Raw genomic sequence first — 6,707 nt, 5'->3', positions numbered from 1 at the left:
AATTCCCTTTTTCCCATATATGAAGCATGCAGTAAAAAGGGGAAAAATTAAAAACAGAGATTAGAGAAGGCGTGAGAAAGCAGCAGGGACCCCCCTTTCCAGGGATGGAGAGGGAAATTGCTCGCTTTGCTCATGAACGATTGTCACTCATTCTTGCACGATTTCTATCAGTGGGGGCTCTCGGCTTTAAAATAAGATTGGGTTCCCTTTCAAGCACCTCTCTTCAGCCTTCAGGGAAGGAAATGGATCCGGGGAAGAAAGGCTGATGGAAATTGTCCTCGCTCGAGGGCAGGAAGTTTGCCATATAAATTCTGAGACTGGTTAGTCCTCTAGCTATGCACAGTGGCTGGACCCAGATTTTGCTAGTTGATTTTGATTTCTGGCCTGACTATCCAAGAGGGGGAAGAAAGTATCTCACAGGGCTTGGAGAAGTTAGCATGACCAAGCTTTTCCTGGGAATGGTCTGTTTTCTTGGTGCAGAAACACGCGTGTCTGACCTGACACAATATCTTCTTCCAACCAGGTGTCAGTCAACATATAGTCTGTACCAGGAACTGTGCTTTTAAAATCAACTGCCTCTATGTCAGGCTCTAATCTCTGCAAGGTCAGGCTCTCTGTTATTTACATATTGTTTCCCAAGGGTCCATCACCACCCCTGGTATATGGTGACCAGTCAGTTCTCCCCAACCCCAAGCCACAGTCCTTTAGTGATAGCTCAGAAATTCTTAAAAGGATGAAAAAATAAATAAGTAAAAATGTAGAAGGGCTTCCCTGGTGGCCCAATGGTAAAGAATCCTCCTGCCAATGCAGGGGACACGGGTTCGACCCTTGGTCCAGGAAGATTCCACATTCAGCAGAGCCACTAAGTCCATGCACTACAACTGCTGAAGCCCACACACCCTAGAGCCTGGGCTCTGCAACAAGAGAAGCCCCCACTCGCCATAAGCAGAGAAAGCCTGTGTGCATCAGTGAAGTCTCAGCACAAACCTAAAAATAAATAAAAATTTTAAAAGGATGCATTTAGCTCTTTCCAGCACCCCTCTCCCATCCCGCCTGCCCATTTCCCAATCACTCTCCTCCAAAAGTTTTGCAAGCTACATTCACCAGCATTCTGGCAGTCCCCATAGTCTGAAAGGCTGTGATTGTCCCATCAGTTGAGTTCTATTAAATAGGGGACCCCAATACATTCAGAAGCACCAACCTCTGCTCCACGCACCATGTCCATTTGACAAGAGTGAAGTGGATTAATTAACATGGTGGGTCTATCTTCTACCCAGCTGTCTTGTGTTGCAATGGAGACCAAGAAAAATCCATTAGATTATACTGAGAGATAGCTGAAAGAAAGTTTAGATTAAGTTTATCTCCCGAGGCAATTTTATTAGATAGATTAAGTTTCTGTTCATCTCTCCAAAGACCGTAGTAATAACCAGTGTCATGACTTTCAAATCCTTTGGACTTCAGAGGGTAATCAAACATGGTTGTCTTTTTATCCCCCTCTTTTACTTCTTAGTATTCTACAATCCTGCTTCGTTCATCTGTCAAAGCGATAGTATTAAGGGGATCAATGTTGACAAGTGATAGTACAAATTATGTAATGTTGATGACATTTCGCTGTCTCCTTTTGATCTGCAATTCCCACCCTCAATCACTTCTTATTTAAGAAAAAGCATTGAAAGAGAAAGACAGCTACGGAAGCCGTGGGCTCGAGTCCCGGCGCCCCAGGGGCAAAACGGGGTGAATTTGAAGTGCACGGAATTAGACACGGGGCCTGGGAAGATGGCCTGACTGACAGAAGGGGAAATTGAGGTCATCTTCTTACAACACGCCTTTGGCAGCTGCCACTTGGGACCACGTCACAGCTTTTGGTCGTGCTGTAGTCCCATGAAATATTTGACATGTCTGGTCTGCAATGGTAGGGGGCTTTCTATTTCCAGAATATGCCCTTTGAATTTTCCTCCACTGGAAATTGATGGAGGATAACTTAAAAGGAAGAACTGAGATGGTTTTGTTTAAAAGAAAAAAAAAGGAGACTAGGATAGGTCTAGACACAAGAAGGGCTGTTTTTTTCCTGGGGTAGGGATGGGTATTAAGTTTTGAACTGGGTGATAAAAGATCAAATAAGAAGAAATAGGTTCAATTGCTTCTTGGCCTTTTGGCTAACATCAAGTGTAGTATCTGTTCTTATCAGTTTAATAACTGATATGTCCTCTGTCTGAGACAATCCATTAAACGAAATGATACAAATGAACTTACTTACAAAAGAGAAAAGAGACCCACAGACTTAGAGAACGAACTTAGAGTTGCCAGGGGGGGAAGGATGGGGGAAGGGATAATTAGAGAGTTGGGTAATGACAGGTACACACTGTTGTATTTAAAATGGATAACCAGCAAGGACCTACTGTTTAGCACAGGGAACTCTCCTCAATGTTATGTGGCAATCTGGATGGAAGCGAGGCTTAGAGGGGGATGGATACATGTATATGTGTGTCTGCATCCCTTCACTGGTCATCTGAAGCTATCACAACACTGTTAATTGTCTATACTCCAATATAAAATTAAAGGTTTTAAAAAAGAAGAAATAGGTTCAAATATAGCAGAAGGAAGCTTCCCTGATGGCTCAGATGGTAAAGAATGTGCCTGTAATGCAGGAAACCCAGGTTCGATCCCTGGTTTGGGAAGACTCCCCTGGAGAAGGGCATGGAAACCTACTCCAGTATTCTTGCCTGGAGAATTCCATGGACAGAGGAGCCTATCGGGCTGTAGTCCATGGGGTTGCAAAGAATTGGACATGACTGAATGACTAACGCTTTCCAGTATTCTAGCCTGGGAAATCCCATGGACAGAGGAGTCTGGGGTGCTAAAGTCCATGGGGTCTCCAAAGAGTCAGACATTACCTGATGACTAAACAACAATAACAAATAGCAGAAGAGACTTTTTTTTGGGAAGAGAGCATCTTGCATCCTTATAATGTTGCCATCCACGTGGAGAAATCTCTGTTAAAATAATATGTCTGGGCTTCCTTCTCTTTCTCTCTCTCTATCCCCTTAAACACAGCTCAAGAAAAGGGCTCTTGACAAACATGGGCTCCAGTTTAAGGCAGACATGCCGCTTTCTACTTGTGACCTTAGAAGGTGGTTCAACTTCCATGAATCGTGATTTTTTTCATTTGCAAATAAAAACTACAGCATCAGTTTTCCAGGGATGCTGTAGCAGTTAGGAGAGTTCAGAAATCTTGAAGAAAACCTCTTTTGGTCAGATTGGGTATGGGTTTCACCTGATTCCCATGGTCTGACACATATTTTGTGACTAATAAAAGATTTTATGATTCTTTCAGCCAAATAGAGTTTGCCTTCCTTCCAAAAGTCCTAGAGCAATGGACAAATGGGATGAGGATGGATAGTCTTAACATGATTTATTGCCTGATATTTCCAGTTGCTGCTGTTTAGTCGCCCAGTTGTGTCCAACTCTTTGCAACCCCATGGACTGCAGCACACCAGGCCCTCTGTCCCTCACTATCTCCTGGAGTTGGCCCAAGCTCAAGTCCATTGCATTGGTGATGCCATTCAGCCATCTCATCCTCCAACACCCTGTTTTACAGTTCAGTTCAGTTGCTCAATCATGTCCGACTCTTTGTGACCCCATGGACTGCAGCTCACCAGGCTTCACTGTTCATCACCAACTCCCAGAGCCTACTCAGACTCATGCTCATCACATTGGTGATGTCATCCAACCATCTCATCCTCCATCATTCCCTTCTCCTCCCATCTTCAATCTTCCCCAGCATCAGGGTCTTTTCAAATGAATCAGTTCTTCGTATGAGGTGGCCAAAGTGTTGGAGTTTCAGCATCAGCATCAATCCTTCTAATGAATATTCAGGACTGATTTCCTTTAGGATGGACTGGATGGATCTCATTGCAGTCCAAGGGACTCTCAAGTGTCTTCTCCAACACCACAGTTCAAAAGCATCAATTCTTCCGCACTCAGCTTTCTTTATAGTCCAACTCTCATATCCATACATGACTACTGGAAAAAACCATAGCTTTGACTAGATGGATCTTTGTCAGTAAAGTAATATCTCTGCTTTTTAATACGCTGTCTAGGTTGGTCATAGCTTTTCTTCCAAGCAGCAAGCGTCTTTTAATTTCACGGCTGCAGTCACCATCTGCAGTGATTTTGGAGCCCAGAAAAATGAAGTCCCTCACTGTTTTCATTGTTTCCCCACCTATTTGCCATGAAATGATGGGACTGGATGCCATGATTTTCTGAATGTTGATTTATTTATTCCATGAACCTTTATTGGTCATGTAACTAGGTACTGGGTATTTTCCCAGACAGCAAGGACCTAATGGCAAACAATACATATAAAGTCTTGATTGTCAGCAGTTTGCCAATTTAGGATGAAATAGCCCTGGTTCTCTCCCATTGATATTTCATGACCTGTCATGGTATCTGCAACACAGTGGACACCCAAATAGTGTTTCCTGAGGAGATGAGTAGATGCGTACGTACAAACCACTCATCCTTCCAACCACTAACACGAAGTCGCTAAGGAGTTGAGCCCTTATTAGAAAAGTTTTTTAAGACGTGAGAAAACCCTATCACTCAAGACCAGCAGTCAAGGCTAGGAAGAAGAAATAGGATTCAAGACCACATTTCACCATGAAGTATTCTTTAGAATGTAAAATCAAAACAGAATTTCATTAATCTATTTTCGCCTACAGCCTGGAAAAGCCCTTATGTAAAAAATACCCACCTCTAAATTATGCTTTGTCTTCCCATTATAAATTTTATTAACCACTCTTTTATTAGCAATCTTATTACAGTTGATCTGCACATGAATAGAAACAATTTACAAATGATCAGGGTTGGATTAGAGAAACCATAAACTCAATGCAAATTGTTACAAATTATTTACTGGCTTCGCACAAATCTGCATATAGATTGAGGAAGTCAATCAGAGAGGTACCTTCAGGTATTCTTCACAAGATATGATTGGGAAGATACTTGCAGGCCGGTACGCATCGTGCAGAATAGAAATGAAAATAAATAGATTTGTTGAATACATTTAGGTGTGGGTTTCCTCATTTAATCAGAACTTTGGAGCACTGGATATTGGGGAAAATTGAAAAAAGGTAATAGCGTGTGTTGAATGTGGGCTTACTCTAAGGTCAATAATCAGATCTAAAGGGATTTTGGAAAAACAAAAAGGAGAAACATTGATCCAGCACATCAGAGGCTGACAGAATATTTCTCACGTTGCATCTCATGAATCTTCTAAAAATTCTAGGATATAAGGAGGAATGTTACTGCTATTCCTCAACTGAAGGAGTTGAGGTTTCATAATGAGGCTAAGGGCTTCCCTGGTAGCTCAGTGGTAAAGAACCTGCCTGCCAATGCAGGAGACACGAGTTTGATCCCTGGAGTCAAGAAGATCCCCTGGAGAAGGAAATGGCAACCCACTTCAGTATTCTTGCATAGGCAATCCTATGGACAGAGAAGACTGGCAGGCTAGTCTATGGGGTCACAAAAGAGTCAGACATGACTGGGTGACTAAACAGCAACAACAACAGTGAGGCTAAGATCACATAGCCATCAGGACTTGAATTTGTAATCTCCACCTTCATGTCATAGGACCCATCAATGGAAGTGTTGCCTATGTCCTTGGAACTGTTTTTACAGGGTTGGGGGCTCTTGGGAATAGCTCTGAAGTCCAAACTCTGCCAACACCAGAGGACTTGAATTATCTATCTTGTCTCTTTGCTTCTTTATGAGAAGGATGGTGTTAGGGGATGGAACGATTTCATACAGAGAACCCAGGATTGAGCATTAGGAGGGGTGAGTCTTCTATCTAACTTGCTATGTGATCTCAGACTGTTCTTTAACTCTTTCTATGACTTGGCTTATTCAGGCAGATGGGATCAGGTTTCTCTAAACGCTCAGAAAATTTACTGAATTTCAACTCAAGACCAAAAAAAAAAAAAAAACCCGCCATGAATGCTAATATGTATTCTCTTCAATGCTATACCAGGCTTCCCTGAGAGCTCAGTTAGTAAAGAATCCACCTGCAATGCAGGAGACCCCATTTGATTCCTGGGTCAAGAAGATCCACTGGAGAAGGGCTAGGCTACCCACTCCAGTATTCTTGGGCTTCTCTGGTGGCTCAGTTGGTAAAGAATCCACCTGCAATGTGGGAGACATGGGTTTGATCCCTGGGTTGAGAAGATCCCCTGGAGAAGAGAAAGGCTACCCATTCCAGTATTCTGGCCTGGAGAATTCCATGGACTGTATAGTCCATGGAGTGGCAAAAAGTCAGACACGACTGAACAACTTTCACTTTTCAACCCTGTATCTGTCCTTAGCAAAGGGGAAATTGGGCAAAGCTGAAATTCCTACCTCTTGTTCTCACCTTTTGGTGATGTGTTATTTATTTCCTGTCTCTAATATTTCACAGTTTTCCTTCTTCAATCAAAATCTGCTCTTTGGTTATTTTTCATTCCTAGTAACTCAACTCTTCTCCCATGGATATCTGGCTTTTCATGGAGATCAGAGTCTTTACCCAGATGGTGGCACTCCTCATGGTGACATTTCAGATCTTTCCTTTCAATAGGAAAAGTTTCTGAGGACTCAGGGAATTCTCAGAGCCCTGCAAATTCAGCTACATATTCTGAATTTATTCTTTTAGGTCCCAAGGCCAGCACTGTGGAGCT

The 6,707-nt window shown here is 42.7% G+C and overlaps 1 pseudogene; it reads left to right on the top strand.

Annotated features, from left to right (window-relative positions):
• The first annotated feature begins 2,136 nt into the window (after positions 1–2,136).
• LOC138429798 (U2 spliceosomal RNA) lies at positions 2,137–2,253 on the top strand (annotated as a pseudogene).
• The last annotated feature ends 4,454 nt before the right edge of the window (positions 2,254–6,707 follow it).

This window comes from Ovis canadensis, chromosome 24, assembly GCF_042477335.2.
Source record: "Ovis canadensis isolate MfBH-ARS-UI-01 breed Bighorn chromosome 24, ARS-UI_OviCan_v2, whole genome shotgun sequence".
Lineage (NCBI taxonomy): Eukaryota > Metazoa > Chordata > Mammalia > Artiodactyla > Bovidae > Ovis > Ovis canadensis.
This window is presented reverse-complemented; position numbering and strand designations above follow the sequence as displayed.